Source organism: Erpetoichthys calabaricus, chromosome 17, assembly GCF_900747795.2.
Source record: "Erpetoichthys calabaricus chromosome 17, fErpCal1.3, whole genome shotgun sequence".
Taxonomy (NCBI): domain Eukaryota; kingdom Metazoa; phylum Chordata; class Cladistia; order Polypteriformes; family Polypteridae; genus Erpetoichthys; species Erpetoichthys calabaricus.
Window position 1 is genome coordinate 97153657 of NC_041410.2, and position 17744 is coordinate 97171400.

General features: G+C 44.7%; 1 protein-coding gene across 1 annotated transcript in view; it reads right to left on the minus strand.

Annotated features, from left to right (window-relative positions):
• Positions 1–11528, minus strand: part of LOC114667936 (beta-1,3-galactosyltransferase 2-like) — a 43263-nt gene extending 31735 nt beyond the window's left edge. Inside the window, exon 1 of the mRNA XM_028823471.2 lies at positions 11462–11528. The gene's annotated coding sequence lies outside the window, so the exon portion shown is untranslated. The remainder of the gene's footprint in view (positions 1–11461) is intronic.
• Positions 11529–17744: the final 6216 nt, after the last annotated feature.

Here is a 17744-nt window from a genome sequence, read left to right on the forward strand (position 1 = left end):
CACACATTCCAGGAATCGGCTAACAATGCAATCAGATAAAATGATCAGGTGCTTCAGTGTTGGGCAGACAATGGCGCCTCTGTGTGAAGAAGCCCTCGGTCTGCGGTGAGTTACAAAAAGAAGACGACGTCTCCCAGCGCTCACTCGGATTAATCCCACCCTGAGTTTTATGACCGATTTGAACACCAAGGTCCCTGTGTTCCTACACTTCTGAAGTGGTTTGGACAAAAGCCTCACTCCTACTCCTACTCCTCCTCTTCTCTTCTTCTTCCTAATTGGTCAAGGAACAAGACATCTGGGCACTGTTTACAATACAGAACTGCAAAAAGTACCCGCCGGAACCCTGTCTCACCCGCACCAATCCAACCTGTGCCAGGCCGCACCCTCCTAACTTGGCAGACATCTTGAACCATTCTTGTGGTCAGTGTACCGTAGCCAATTGCTTTAAAGCTTTAAACTTCTGTTCCCTGATGAGATCAGACGAGCTGCCTTCCTGATTTCAGGCCTGTTGCTCTTCCACCAGCGCTAATAAATACTGGAAGGGCTTCTTCTATCCCACCAGAGGTCTGTCACTGCCACTCGTCTGGAGCACACAGCTCTGTGGACGATGCCCTCCAGCTGGGCCTTCACTTTATTTTGGCATAAGCTCCTTTTACAGTCCCGATGCTCGAGCACACTCTTTGTAGATGCTGGTTCAGCTTTGCACACCGTCGTCCCTGCACTTCTACGGACTGAAGTGAATCCTGCCATGTGTTACACCGGAGACGATGCGTTTGTGTGGGGGCTCCCACCTCTCCATATTGGCACAGGTGCCCTTCCAAGCTGTGGTCTTAGTGACTGGAGGTCCACTGATCTTTAAGTAAAACTCCAAGTTTGCCGAGGATGTCCCGCAAACACCCACCCCCACCCCGCATTGGAATAATATAATGCTATCAAAACAGCTTACAGAAAGGAGGTGTCTCGTCTTCTGTCTTGGGGGTCCTCAATTCCACGAAGACGGTGCAAGTGGATCTTCACCTTCGCAAACGGCCTCTGCATTACATTTATTTATTTGGCTGATGCCTTTTATCCAAAGTGACTTACAATGTTGGAGACCCAATTGGTTACATTTCTTTTTCCAACTGGAGCCCAGGCAGGTGAAGTGATTGCTCGGAGTCACACCCTGTCCAAAGTCCAAAGCCTTAACTGCTGTGCCACCTCACCTGCCAACTTTATGACCTCTCGCACTAGAAATGAGCGCTTGAGTTCTCGGGCACAGCTGCTGTCACAAACCCTCTCGGCTGGGACATGAAGACCACTTCCCTCATTTAGAAGGCTCAGCAATGGTTGCACTTTTTACACCAACTAAAGAGTTAGGATTGGCTGGGAAATCTTTGTCAGTTTTGACAAAGCCACAGTTTGAAAATTTTAATCCCACTTGTTGTCGTTGCCTGGTTTGGTCCAAATCAAAATGAGATGGCGTGGTGTGAGGGCTGCTGGGGAAATCCTTGGCCGTGCCCTTTGGTCTGTGGCAGACCTGTAGAACCTCTCGTGTCTCCAACCGCGTCAGGAGGATCGCCATGGACTACTCACCCGGCTCATCACTTGTTCCAAAAAGCTTCAGGTCCAATCGGACTAAAACAAAAACCGACACCTCAACAGTTTTTGTCAGATCTTCAGCCCCCTCTGACCAGTCATTGATCCTGTCGACTCTGCCATATTCTGTATGAAGGTGTGTGAGGGGCGGACTGGCCATTTGGGCAATGCCCGGTGGGCCGCGGACTCTGGGCTGGCCGTTTCATGAAATACATTTTATGTACTGGCTACTGTTTGACATTAAAATTAATTTTCTAAACTACTAAAACTGTCCGGTACTGCAATTTATATAATATACCGTATTACGTCATCAAGTTGTTTAAGTTGTCAGTACACGACGTTGTAGCGAAAAATTTGGTCCAAACTGCCTTTTGCCGATTTTTGTTTCTATACCGCTACATTTCAGTTAGCATATACATTATTGCAATTTATTTTATCTCCTATAGAATTTAAATTCTTTGGTACTAATAATTAGATTATGTATTATGCATTGTATCCTTCTCTGGTTGTCGGCATGAGCGATAAATTAGTGGTTTTCAGCTGCGATTATTAGTATGATGAAGTATAAAGTTGTAAAGCACATTCCGTCCTAATATGAAAAATTCCTATCATGAAGTTAATGGAACATTTCAGTGAGCAGCTACTAGGGTACTGGCACTTGGACATGACATTGACATTTGACATGTACATAACGTGTAAGCCCTGTTACTAAATTTGTATGTTTGATTCAATTTTTATTTCTAAGCATGTCGTCAAATTTTAAGTTGTGTCTAAACAATAGTGTACAGATTAAGTTTGGCAAAAGTTTAGACAGAGTTCATATCATAGGCTCATAGCAAGTAGCGAGCCGCGTACTCATCACAAATTAAGAAAATTACAATAAGGGGCCGAGTGGGTCGACCTCGTCACCTCACTCGTTGAAGGATACCCGCTCCTCTGTGTGTGTGTGTGTGTGTGTGTGTGTGTGTGTGTGTGTGTGTACACACACGTGCCTTCACACTTGCACATCGTCATTTGCAGCACCTGCCTTGACTTCAGCTGCTTTAAAGAAAAGACAAAAAATGAAGACGACGTTCATCTTGGCCTCGTTCTTTAACTGTGCGCCCCCTGGTGGTTGCACTGTGAATGAACAATCAGGTCATTTCTTATTCTGCAGAGTTTACCGCGCACTCCCCATTTTGCATTTCCCTTACTAACTTTACATTTTGTATTCAGATATGTAACACGCATGCTGACTGGACACCTCTACAGCTTTTCATTAAAAAAAAAAAAAAACTTTAACGTTTAAACACGCAGTCTTACCCCTGCCACTGACACCTTCATATGATGCCATGCAGTTGACTCGTTCTTTCTGTGTCTGTGCCAGGCGCCTTCGCTTTTTTCTCACACTCGCCTAAGACGTGCAGTATACTCCGGGTCTTTCGGCAGCGATAAACCAGACCTGAAAGAGTGAGGAGGGGTGTGGGAGAGTGTGCGCGCGTTTGTGTGTGTGAACGCGCGTGCGCGTGCGTCCTCCTGGAATGTTCTGGCAGCCAGTTGTATCCTGTCGTCTCCTGCCGTGCGCAGGATTCTGCTGCTGTTGTAGGTCTGACCCCACCGCCGTGTCCCTCCGCAGGCTCATGATGGATGGATGGATATTTTCATACGATGCAGTGTTGGGGTGTAGCGGGGCCCGACTCGCGCTCATCCGATTTGTTTTTTTGTTTTTAAGTGCCCAGTTCGGAAACTCTCACGTCACTCGGCTGTCCGTTCATCGCCTGCATGAAGAGGGCTGCGCGCGCAACAAACTGCGAATGCCACATTCTTCTTTTTTTTGGGTTTCTCTTCTCGATTTTTTATTTTTGTGTTCTTGATATGATCAGAGAGGAGTGTCATTTAGCTGAAGTGAAACGAGAAAAAAAAAAAAAAAAAAACTTTTGTTGTAAAATCAGGAAAAGAAGCAGCAGGTGCCCGGCAAGTGCTTCATCCACAAGACAAGACACTGGAAGCAGCTCCAGGGTCTGGGGGGTTTATGGGGGCCCACGGCGGGTGGAAACTGGTGCACAAGCTGCTGCACAACTCAGAAACCCTGCAGTCCAAAGCAGGAGTCCCGGGCCAGGAGCGACACTGTCCCCAGCAGAAGCACTCGGCCCACTGGGCCACGACGGTGGACGGCGTCACACGGGGACTCCACTCTTAGTGGGCTACACAAGACTGCAGTGATTTCATCCATCTATCCATCCATTTTCCAACCCGCTGAATCCGAACACAGGGTCACGGGGGGGTCTGCTGGAGCCAATCCCAGCCAACACAGGGCACAAGGCAGGAACCAGTCCTGAGCAGGGTGCCAACCCACTGCAGGACACACACAAACACACCAAGCACACACTAGGGCCAATTTAGAACTGCAGTGATTTCTGTTCTTTTAATTGTACTACGCACCGAAGAACACAAGACAATTCAAATGTAATGGGCCTTGTATGCTGTGTGAATCTAAACGATGAATGAATGAATAAAATGTGTGTGTGTGTATGTATATGTAAAAAAAATATCGGCCTTCTTACTGTTCCTTGGCCAGTAGGTGAATAAATGAGCTTTTCTACAGCCTGGGACGTTTAGTGCATGGAAATTTTCATGATTGAAATGTTACATGTGCCCTTAACTTGACAATTAAGTGAATACATGATTCTGGATGTGGCCTGGAATCCATCCATCCATCCATTTTCCAACCCGCTGAATCCGAACACAGCGTCACGGGGGGTCTGGTGGAGCCAATCCCAGTCAACACAGGGCACAAGGCAGGAACCAATCCTGGGCAGGGTGCCAACCCACCGCAGGACGTGGCCTGGAATATTTTAATGAAAAAAGAAATCAATGGGAATAATCCGTGCATAAGATTAAATATGACATTCACACAAATTCATTAACTCAAATGTAGGCCCGGGTGCTTTAATGGAAAATCAGTAGAAAAATTAATGGGCAGATATCGGCCTTCTGTGAATGGAAATGGAAAACGAATGAATGAATGTCTAAATACATGCTAAGGCACTCTTAAATGAACAATAAGTGAATAAATTCTATATAAATGGGAAACTACATGGCATGTTGCTTACATGCAAGCTAAGCTGCTCTTTAAATGGACAGCAGGTGGACTGTAAATGGCACCTGTGACATCCTAGTGGAAAATGAATGACACGTCCCATATGGGCTATAAATGATTACATAGGAGGATGGAGACACCTTAGGTGTGAATGAATGAATGAAATGCTCCTCACATGTGGCCTCAGTTGGTTGTAGATGAACAGTAAGTGAATTAATGATATGCCTACTGGGACATCATAATGGAAAATGACTGACTAAATGGAGAATCATGGGCTCTGTCACTCATTAGTAGAAAGTGAAGGAATGGGTGATCACACAGGAGCCTCGTGACACTCCAGCTCTGATTTCTACTGAACCAGTGGGCTATCGCCAATGCTCATCTCGGAGCCTCGCCACACCGGCCATTTAGTAAGAGGGCCTCGGTGTTAAATCCATTAATCCTACTCCATTAATGTCAATCCATTCAGACACATCATAAATTGCTCCTTGAGATCTGGTGTGGTTCCATCGTATTTTAAACCTGCTGTAATTCAACAGTTCTTGGGGGGGGGGATTCTAATTCTGCTTTGGAAAAGGTGGTTGAACAGCAACTTTGTGCCTTCTTAGAAAAGCAGCGGTTCTTTGATTCTTTTCAATCTGGTTTTTGGAGGTGACGTTCTACAGAAACCGCTTTTGAATGATCTTTTAATTGCGGCTGATGCAGGCCAGTGGTCTGTGCTTGTACTGTTAGATCTTCCCACAGCTTCTGATATGATGGACCACCAGATCTTAATTAATAGATTAGAGCTGTTAGGGGTGTCTGGCTCTGCTGTGGACTGTTTCTCCTCTTATTTGTCGAATAGGAGTTTCTCAGTCGGTGTGGCCATCTTTTCATCCGACTCTGCTCCTTTGACATGTGGAGTGCCACAGGGCTCGGTTCTTGGACCTGGACTTGTCTCTTTTTATATATTCTTCCCAGATCACAGATTCTTAACTCTTTTAAGGACATCTCCTATCATCTACAGTGCATCCAGAAAGTATTCACAGCACATCACTTTGTCCACATTTTGTTATGTTACAGCCTTATTCCAAAATGGATTCAATTCATTTTTTACTCAGAATTCTACACACAACACCCCATAATGACAACGTGAAAAAAGTTTACTTGAGGTTTTTGCAAATTTATTAAAAATAAACAAACTGAGAAATCCCATGTCCATAAGTATTCACAGCCTTTGCTCAATACTTTGTCGATGCCCCTTTGGCAGCAATTCCAGCCTCAAGTCTTTTTGAATATGATGCCACAAGCTTGGCACACCTATCCTTGGCCAGTTTCACCCATTCCTCTTTGCAGCACCTCTCAAGCGCCATCAGGTTGGATGGGAAGCGTCGGTGCACAGCCATTTTAAGATCTCTCCAGAGATGTTCAATCAGATTCAAGTCTGGGCTCTGGCTGGGCCACTCAAGGACATTCACAGAGTTGTCCTGAAGCCACTCCTTTGATATCTTGGCTGTGTGCTTAGGGTGGTTGTCCTGCTGAAAGATGAACTGTCGCCCCAGTCTGAGGTCAAGAGCGCTCTGGAGCAGGTTTTCATCCAGGATGTCTCTGTACATTGCTGCAGTCATCTTTCCCTTTATCCTGACTAGTCTCCCAGTTCCCCACAGCATGATGCTGCCACCACCATGCTTCACTGTAGGGATGGTATTGGCCTGGTGATGAGCGGTGCCTGGTTTCCTCCAAACGTGACACCTGGCATTAACACCAAAGAGTTCAACCTTTGTCTCATCAGACCAGAGAATTTTTCTTTCTCATGGTCTGAGTGTCCTTCAGGTGCCTTTTGGCAAACTCCAGGCAGGCTGCCATGTGCCTTTTACTAAGGAGTGGCTTCCGTCTGGCCACTCTACCATACAGGCCTGATTGGTGGATTGCTGCAGAGATGGTTGTCCTTCTGGAAGGTTCTCCTGTCTCCACAGAGGACCTCTGGAGCTCTGACAGAGTGACCATCAGGTTCTTGGTCACCTCCCTGACTAAGGCCCTTCTCCCCTGATCGCTCAGTTTAGATGGCCGGCCAGCTCTAGGAAGAGTCCTGGTGGTTTCGAACTTCTTCCACTTATGGATGATGGAGGCAACTGTGCTCATTGGGACCTTCAAAGCAGCAGAAATTTTTCTGTAACCTTCCCCAGATTTGTGCCTCGAGACAATCCTGTCTCGGAGGTCTACAGACAATTCCTTTGACTTCATGCTTGGTTTGTGCTCTGACATGAACTGTCAACTGTGGGACCTTCTATAGACAGGTGTGTGCCTTTCCAAATCAGGTCCAGTCAACTGAATTTACCACAGGTGGACTCCAATGAAGCTGCAGAAACATCTCAAGGATGATCAGGGGAAACAGGAGGCACCTGAGCTCAATTAATCCATTTTGGAATAAGGCTGTAACAACCATGTGGACAAAGTGATGCGCTGTGAATACTTTCCGGATGCACTGTATATGCAGATGATATACAACTTTATTTTTCATGTAATCCTAAACAAATTAATACTTTGGTCACTTTGGTTGATTGTCTCGGGTTAACGACTGGCTCAGTAGTAATTACCTGCAGTTGAATTCAGGAAAAACTGAGCTACTAATTGTTGCTGCTCCTGTTCTTCTTTTTGAGATCAGTGGGGGGTGTGGACGACGCCACCGGCATATTTTTTTTTATGTCCGCCTCGACTCATCCTTGTGGTTTCAGCTACTTGCCAGGACGCCCTTTTTTTGTTTTATTTTTTTCCCCCCAGTGTTTTAGGAGAAATTTCCTGGGACCAGATGGTTGGCTGAAAACGCTGCAACTGCTGCTGCCCGCGGACGTTTTCTTCTGGTGTTTGAAGACGTTTGTACTCAATAAACCAAAAAAAGAGAAGGGGACTGTCGTCTTCATGCAGGCGCTGCTTTAGGTCTGAGCCCCCTAACTGGAATGCAGATCGGCCTGTCCTGTCAGTAGAGCAAGCCGAACGTGGCGGCTCCTTTTCCTGCAGGTCTTTCTTTTATTGAACTTTGACTTGATGGCGCTTTGCTTTGTGTTTTGGGGCGGGGGGGTCGACCCCCCGGCCCGGTGCTCATGTTCATCCCTGGTGAGGCTCACGGCGGATTTCCAGCTGTCCATTGCAGCTCTTCTTGGGCGTTCTGAGGCAAAATAAATGACGTCACAACAGACGTCAAAGTGAGGACCATCTGATTATTAGAAACCAGAAACTACTGGGGAGGACCTTCGAGAAAATCGGTTCGCGTGTCGCTTCACCGTCAGGTGTGACGAACAACCCCGCTGTGGCTCTCTGAGGTGTGAAGCTGAACGCATGCCAAGCGTCGGATGTTCTCGAGCTCCTTCAAAATTCTGCAAACCAACGCTGAATTCCATGGTGGTTCCAGTTTGGTTCTGCATCCACGGCGTAGGCAAAGTTTAGGGGGATCCCAGTTGGGCAAACCCACCCTAACCCAAAGGGGGACACTATGCTGCGGAAATCTCCAAAACGGGGCAGTTTTTCCTTTTTTTTTGCCACATCGAATGTAAATATGTTAATAAACGAACAAAATAACATAAATTACGGCTTACGTTACTGCTTGAAATTCGGCTTCAGAGGGGTCACTTGAACGTGTGATTTTCCGTATTTTCCTCTCTTTAGGCGTCACACAGCTGCTCCCGTCGGCAAAACGGACCCTCGAGCGGCAATTTAAACGACCGCAAAGCTGCGTGCGCGTGTCCGCGTCTTACGGCTGAATGTGCAGAGCGGCGGTCTGAGCAAACCACCGTGACCAGATATTTACAGAACAAAAATGTCTTTGAACGAAATTAAATAAGTAATGTTTTAAAAAGAGTAACTTTCCATCCATTATTCTTATCACCCTTTAGGCCCGGTGACATGCCTACATTTTCTAACTTAATAAAAAAAAAAAACAAGGTGCTTATTTTGGCACAAGTACAATAAGTAACACCCAGGAAATAACTGTTATATATCGGCAGCGGCGAAACCTCGACCCTGTCTCATTAAGGGGTGAACCCCAGGGGTCGGTTGATGTGACCCGCACAACTTCAAATCCTTTTGATCATTTTTGATGAAGAGGTCGATTGGTTTACTCTTCTTGGTGTCATTCCCTTCAAAAAAAGAAACCTGGTATTAAAGTGAGTGTGATCATGACCCTGGGGGAACCCCAAAACGGTCGACTTATCGCATAACTAGACATCCTGGCGAGTCGCATGTGGGGATGTTATCACACGGAGTCCCCAGACCAAAACATAAATAAAGAGATTTTCAAAGCGTTCAGATGTGATTGTTATGAATTAAAAAATCTAGAAAAGACGCTATATACATAATAATAAACCGTAGACAGGAAAATGAAAGGCATATTCTAATTGATATATACAGCGCCGCTCCTTTCTGTCTTATTATTAAACCATGCGCTATATGAGAGCGATCGATTTTAAAGAAAATCATAAAATAATACACCGCGGTAGGCTGGCGCCCTGCCCGGGGTTTGTTTCCTGCCTTGCGCCCTGTGTTGGCTGGGATTGGCTCCAGCAGACCCCGTGACCCTGTAGATAGGATATAGCGGGTTGGATAGATGGATAAAATAATACAAATAGCGAGCACAGCACCGCAATCAATGTATTTTTTTTACAGCGTACCTTTTTTGGGTAATTATAATAGTGAACCATGGAAATCAGTACACCGGCTTTTCACCCCTTGCTTGTTTCATTAACTGTATATTTTCACTGTAAAAAACTGTAATAAACGGGTAAAACTTTTTTTTTTTTTTTTGTAAACGTACGTTTTACGCAGTGTTTAGCTATCAGTATCGCATTGTTTGCATGTGTGATTTATTTTATGATTAATTGTTGCTTTGCCAGAAGAGGAAGAAGAAAAACACAGCCAATGAGCTTTAACAACCTTCCATCCATCCATTTTCCAACCCGCTGAATCCGAACACAGGGTCACGGGGGTCTGCTGGAGCCAATCCCAGGCAACACAGGGCACAAGGCAGGAACCAATCCCGGGCAGGGTGCCAACCCACCACAGGACACACACAAACACACCAAGCCCAATTTAGAATCGCCAATCCACCTAACCTGCATGTCTTTGGGAGGAAACCCACGCAGACACGGGGAGAACATGCAAACTCCACGCAGGGAGGACCCGGGAAGCGAACCCAGGTCTCCCAACTGCGAGGCAGCAGCGCTACCACCACGCCACCGTGCCGCCCCAACAACCTTCCAGTGTGTTCTAAACGAGTTTTGGTGGTTGTGGAAGTTGAGGAGTGATATACTGGCACACCCTACATCAGCAAGGCCACCTTTTCTTCTCCGAAAAACAACATGCGTTCAAGCATGTCGCACACCCAATAATTAAACGTATCGTTGACTCTTTATATTATAAAATAGTTATGTGCAGCTGTTAGTCACTGGGTTTATAGTGTGTTATAAAACAGTAACTGTGTCACAGAACTGTTGAGCCGAAGTTGTTTCGATTTGAGGTAACTGTACATTTAAAACATACTGTAATGAAGCAATTCCATTTAATGTTAATGACGGTAGTATTCGAATTGTTGACTGCATTGGTTTTCCTAGTCTAAGCTTGACATTTTTTTGTCGGTTAGCTCAGCTGACACATTTTAACCGTTAAATTGTAGCCACGTTTTTTTAAATACAATAAATAAGTTAAAATCGGACCCCTGAACGTTTACCAGGACCACCCACGACTTCCCTGCGATATTCCGTCGCAGACTTCATTTACATAATCGCCTTGAGTCGGGAGCGCCAGTGTGTGTGTGTGTGTGAGAAAATAAATTATAATTGAAAGTCACTTATTTTGTGGTTCTCTCCTCTCGTGTGTTCATTATTTTAATTCATTTAAAAAAATTAAAATGTTACTAACAGAATAAACGTAACTAAATTAGCATGCAGAAGTTACTTTTTTAGTGACGGCACGGTGGCGCAGTGGGTAGCGCTGCTGCCTCGCAGTTGGGTGATCTGGGGACCTGGGTTCCTCCCTGCGTGGAGTTTGCATGTTCTCCCCGTGTCCGCATGGGTTTCCTCCGGGCGCTCCGGTTTCCTCCCACAGTCCAAAGACATGCAGGTTAGGTGGATTGGCGATTCTAAATTGGCCCTAGTGTGTGCTTGGTGTGTGGGTGTGTTTGTGTGTGTCCTGCGGTGGGTTGGCGCCCTGCCTGGGATTGTTTCCTGCCTTGTGCCCTGTGTTGGCTGGGATTGGCTCCAGCAGACCCCCGTGACCCTGTGTTCGGATTCAGCGGGTTGGAAAATGGATGGATGGAAGTTACTTTTTTAATTCAGTATTTTTGAGGCTTTTCTAGAGAGCAGAATGATTTCTTCTCGTACGTACCGAGAGACTGGAGGTCGTCATATGTGGCGTAATTTCGCTATTCGTAGTGAAATTTTAAACTTGTATCGGCAGCAAAAAATATTGGAATTCATTTTATTAGGGTTTCAAAAAAACGTTAGGGGGGCCGCGATTAAAACTGTTATGAAAACTCGGGTCGCAAATACTTAAAGGTTGAGAAACGCTACTTTAGAGTAACACACACGACTCGAATACATTCAAAGATCCTCTTTAACTGTGTTTTCTTTGAGTTGTGTTGGATAATAATATAATGTCTGTAATAATAATTACATGAGTGTGAGAACGGTGCGCACTTTTGGTTGTTGTGATTTGAAGACTGAAAAAATGAAAAGAGCGATCGTGAGAAACTCAACTTCGTAGACACCTTTGGTGACGAGAGTGGCTGAACTTTCGCTGCCATCATCACCACTACCGCATGCACCCTCCTTTTCTTACCTTTACCTGGTGGTCCTTCTGTGCCTTGGACTCGCTGGTTTGAGTCTTTTCAAACTCATCTGACCGCGCTTTCATCGGACTTTGCACCTGACGCACCCAAGCCTGCCATCTTGCTCCACTGTGTGGGTTCATTCATACGACGCGGAAGTTCAAGTTCGCTTTTCTGGAACACAGGGCGTCTCTTTAGGCGGTGTCACTTTTGTCAGCGTAGCCGCTGGCGGATGAATCACAGCCGTGCTACGCGAATTATGCGGATACTGTAATTTTGGTCTGCTTCAGAACGAGAAGATGAGAGATCAGCTGACAGAGAAAACGCATAGTGAACCGGTGAGGGAGAGATTACTGATGGAACTCCTACTATAGAGGAACAGATTGAGATTGTGTGCCAGGATGAATTGGCAGTGCCAAGCGCAACGCAGCTCACTGCACCTCCTGTCCGCTTTCGCTGGTAATTTTACCGAAACGGTTTGTCCCAGTCCAGTCCTGCAAGCAACCCCACTGTTTCAGGACAATATTTTGGGAATTGTGGATCTAACCCTTACCAGCACGGGCACTCGAGTTGTCCAGCAAGAGGGCAGAGATGTAGCGAAAATGCAACAAATGACACCATTTTGCAAGATTTCGTCCCTGGTGCCTGCATCTGGGCAGCCCTCTCCTTCACAATCGGCAGCAGCATCCATCCATGCAGTGCAGTCTTGTTCTCCTGACTTCCACACTTGTGCAGTATGCGTGCATTCCTTTGCTTTTGGATAAGGTTGTCTGTTAAGTGTCTCTTCTTAATTATGCTATACGTACACGCAGTTTTACTCTCATTAACCTTTGCACAGGCCATCTATAGCTCTGGCTGGTTATGGGCACACTGCACACTCAGAACGCGTACACGCACGCATCATGGCTGCCACGCGTTCCAAGTGTTCATTTGACTCGTCCTCTGAGCAGGGGGCTATTTTCCGTACGTCGCTTAAATCATCCGAGATCAGATGCCTCCTCTTGGATGAGTTAAGGCCAGTGAAACTCATCCGGGATAAGTCGGTTTTTCAAATGCAGCGGTGTAGTAGATTAGTCGAACTTGATCTAATCATCCGAGACGAATGCGCGCGCCCGCGCTGATTGAAAAGCCCATATATATTGAGTCTAGAAAACATGATCAACAAGTCTTTGATAGGCTAACAAAATGACGAAAGAACGGGCGTATTTTTTCCACGCAAGCGGAGCAAGACCTTTCATTCGAAGGACATGAAGAATTTCAAGATTTAATATGCACAAGGGGTAACACTGCAAAAGCAGCCCAAACCAGAAAAGACGGCTGGCAAAAAGTGGCCGACAAATGAAATGCGTGTGCATTGTACTTACTGAAAGCAGCGTTTCATTGTTTGAGTTTTTTTTGCCAGCGGCACTTACTGTAAAGCGATGCGGAACATCTATCTAAAAGTGCAGTTTGATAGGCAATTCGTAAAGTCTGTTTGGCTCTGAAAGATTTCCTTCGGGTTTTCATTGTGTTTCTTGGACACCTGCGTGTGCAGACAATAAAAGAGGCGTTTCATGCCATTGCAGGTAGGTAACACACAGGCAAAAACACCCACAGTTCCATAAAGAATCTCGCAATCAGCCTGACATTCTCATTACCCAGGATTTCCAAATGTGATTGGGGCACATGGAACTGATCAGAGTGGAGTTTGATCAAACATTTGGAAAATAATTCATACTGTCTGTGTGGTTGTGAGAGCCCGACTTCGCCGAGTTTGACTTCGAATATAAGGTGCTAATAAATGTTTGAGGTGCAATATTCCCCCTCGGCTTAAGCGGTATCTTTCGAAAAGAATTTCCTCAGGGAGCAATAAAGGATCTTGCCGATCGCGCAAAACCCTCTCTAAATGAAATTCTCTTCTTATAATTTGCGCACCGATATCAATTGGTCGCTCATTCATGAACGGCGAAGCATTGACTAAATGAATTCCACGCACATGTGGGTGCTAATCCTTGTTTACATCGAGCAGGTTTGAGGATTTGGATGCGCTGCTATGACAACACATCCAGCAAGAGTTTCGAAAAACCAACAGGTCCAGGATCAGGCCAAATCTTCAACAATTACATCCAGCTAAACGACTAATCCACGTACGAAATATACCCCCAAGGGCACTGCAGCGTTTATTTTATTTTATTTTTTGTTCTGACGGACTGTCAAAATGGAAGATTTAAAATTTGTAAAACTAAAGGAAAACAAGGAGGACTTTTACAAGAAAGTGACGGAGATTTTCATGGAGAAGGATAGGCTCATGAACTCCAAAGGTAAGACCATAAACGGTTTTCAATTTTATAAAAAGTGGGATCAGACTAAGAAAAAAAAAAAAAACAATCTAATATTTAAAAACTAAATTCTGACCTTGAATAAAACATTCTTTTCTTTTTCTGGTTATCCTGTTGTTGAACAGTCTATGTTCAAATTGAGTAAAGTATCAGAATTAAAAGCTTTTTAAAAACAACTATTTCAATTAAGGTCAAAATTGAAATCTGTGTTTTTTGTTCACCACTCTGTACTTTCATTTGTATTGAATGAGTGTGAATTGTGGAATTGCAACTGCAAATTTAGAGCACATGAAGGCTGCGGACTGCGAAACAAATGCGCTCTCTCGCGCCGCCATAAATGTAACGTTCTTTCTCTGCCAAATATGCACCTTACCTGTGTGTGTGTGTGTGTGTGTGTGTGTGTGTGTGTGTGTGTGTGTGTGTGTAAAGAATGAGCTATGAAACATAACCAGTAGTCAATGTGCATGCTGCCAGCTGAATAGTGAATAAGCGACTCTTTTGGGTTCATATATTTGTAAATGTGACTCTGAAGGAGTCTGTGCCTCACCAGCTTCAGCACTGGCAGCACAAATCGTCACCATACAGTCTGCTGGCGCCAGTGGCCGAGGACCTCGTCTGTGTACCTGCATTACGGGCGCTCGTCAAGCGGATATTTTCACTGCAGCGGAGGTCGTTGCAACATTAAGAAATCTCTCGTTTAAAGTTTAACAGTAACGTGCCTGCACAGACTGGTTTCTTGGGTTGAAACATTTGATCTTGTTGACTCCACTCATTAGGCCACTTAATCTGTTGGATCATTGATAGTCAAGTTGTATTTAACGGCTCTATGAACTGTGAGTGTACTTTGTTGACTGAAACATAACTTGCACTTAAATACTGTATGTGTAGGCCAGTATTTGTGGTTTTGCAACAGAAAAAAAACCTAATATTGTACTAATATTATGTAAAAAGACCAAAACTAAATAAAATCTAAAATTTTAAACACCGAACAAAAAATTGTTAAATATAAAAATTTAATTTTATAAAATAAAAACTAAAACTACAATTAATATCAGAACTGAAAATACTGTATCTCTCCTCTACACCTGGGAGGGCTCATTACAATTACTGTACTCCATTCTAGGGTTCTGGTGCTATGGAGGCCACCAAAGGGAGCTACAAAGTCCAAGTCCCAGCATGCCCTGCAGGAATCAATCATGACACAGCCATACGATCTATTCACTTACCCATTATTTATTTATTTATTTATTTATTTAGTATTTATGGTTCTTTAGCAGTGTTGCGCTTGTTCTTTTTTGTTGCACCGCGGTGTTATTTCATGCCACTGTGTGGTTCAATTCCGTGTACGGATGATATGACAATATGACTCTACGAAACAGTGCAGTTTTGAGGGGTAGGATGGCTTTGCATGAACTGACACGAACAAAAAAAGCTGTCATTAAAGTTATTTTATATTTATGAATATCAATATATTATGTTTTCTAAACTGTATTTGCTGTATTTTCATATTACTTCATATTATATATATTTTTTTTAACAATTTCTTAGTGATTTCTTTGTCAGTAATTGAACTTTCCCTCTTGTTTCCATGTTCTTTGGAAGCTTGTTTAGACCAAATGAATGACATTATGGGCTTCCTCCACATGAGTAGGAGTTCATTTTTTGAATAGGTAATAATAAGGTATGTGTTTAGTGGAGGGCGGCACGGTGGCGCAGTGGGTAGCGCTGCTGCCTCGCAGTTAGGAGACCCGGGTTCGCATGTTCTCCCTGTGTCTGCGAGGGTTTCCTCCGGGTGCTCCGGTTTCCTCCCACAGTCCACAGACATGCAGGTTTGGTGCATTGGCGATTCTAAATTGTCCCTAAGGTGTGTGTGTGTGTGTGTGCGCCCTGCGATGGGCTGGCGCCCTGCCCGGGGTTTGTTTCCTGCTTGTGCCTTGTGTTGGCTGGGATTGGCCCCAGCAGAACCTCGTGACCCTGTGGTTTGGATAATGGATGGATGTTACAGAGGGGGACATGATGATTTTAGAGAGGCCTAGGTGGGGCATGGCCAAAAAAAGGTTGGGAACCACTGCTCTATCGTCTTTGCCCAATGGCTTAAAGCCACTCTGTGCCCTCAGCAGTTGCCAAAGTCAGTCCAGGGCTAAAGAAAATGAAACGGCAGTTTGATCAGCGCTACAGAGTGAAGTTGTCTAATTTTCGTGCCGGTGACTCGGTGAGAGTTCAGACGTTACCATCGTGATGATAAGCTGCACTCCTGTCCTTCTTCACCTCTTTAAATTACCAGGCAATTGGGGTCAGTCCAGGTTGGATCTCGCCTGCATGTATAAAGTGTCAGCACCTGACCTTACCATGCCAGGGTCTCAGTTTCGTACCCAGTTTTAGGTCCGCACCTCCCCCAGATGACAGCCGTATAGCAATGCGTCTGAAGTGCCCCCCCAGATGAATTGTGAATTTCCCATTGGGATTAATAAAGTATCTATCTATCTATCTATCTATCTATCAGATCTCCCAACTAACAGTTGCTCAGCAGCAGCGACCCCAGCGGGTCCCTCAACGCCCAGCTAATTTACGGGATTTTGTCACATCCTTTAATACTTGACTAATGAGAGAAATGCTGGATAACATGACGTTTGTAGTAATAATAATAATAATAATAATAATAATTACATGCACGCATGGAAAGTGAGCGCCTATGTGTTTGCGCATGTGTGAGAATGGTGCGCACTTTTGGCGGTTGTGATTTCATGACTGAAAAATTAAAGCGCGTTCTAGCAAGTGAGAAACTGAAACTGTGAACATGGAGTCAGTTCGATAGAATCCGTGGCGTGTCGGTGTCAGACCGGAGGTGGACGTGTGAGGAGCTCTTCAAAAATGTCTGACGATGTTAATATATCAACAAACAGTTTTTACATTCTGTTTTACATACAATTTGAAAGCTCAACTTTTACAGAGTTTGCAGTTAGCAAAGCAACACTCGGAGTTTCACCCGGATAAACTCCCATCATTTTAATTGGATCAAATCACTTCACAACTTGTATTCAATTTATATTCTTAATTACATTTTATGAAATGTTGTTCATCCTTTTTAACCGCACGCACATTAGTTAAACAGAATCCGAAAATGGAAGTGTTTGGAAGTAAATTTATTTCATTTCGACTTTATGTAGGCTTTACTTTTCGGATTACAGTTGAAATGTTGATTTTCCGGATGTCTTCAGCCCAGCGATTTACACAACGAGTTACAATCCACATAAGAATGAAGGAGCAAACATCAAAACAACAGAGAACAAGATTTAAAAAAAAGAGATGACACCCTCACCTGAATCGGCGCCGCCAGTAAACTCTTTCGGTGCACCAGCAGCTGTCCTGTGGGAGACAACGGAGCAGCTCCAAAGTATTGAAAGAGAGGCGCATTTTCAAAAGACCCCCTCAGCCTGACTAAACGGGGTGCCCTTCGAGGTCATTCCACAGCTTTCTTGTAAGAACCCGAACAGACCCCAGCAGACGAGACACCCTGAGGCCCCGAAGACGTCCGCGTTCTCGTTAGACCCCGCCCACTCTCCAGCAGCACGGACTCGGAACTTCTTTTCTTTTTACCATTTAAACATTGGAGCCAACACAGGGCGCAAGGCAGGGCACAGGGCACACACACCAGGACCAATTTAGGATCGTCAATGCACCAAACCTGCATGTCTTTGGACTGTGGGAGGAAATCCACACAGACACGTGGAGAACATGCAAACCCGGGTCTCCTAACTGCGAGGCAGCAGCGCTACCACTGCGCCACCGTGCCGCCCATATTGAATTATTACAATACAAAACACAAAATACAAATTATTCAAAGAATAGTAATGCCAGGTGAATATTGTTATACATAACATATTGAACCTGTATATGTACATATTAAATTTAAATGCCATACTATTTTAATAATTTTGATAGAGAATATTACAGAATTAAGGTCATTAATAAATAC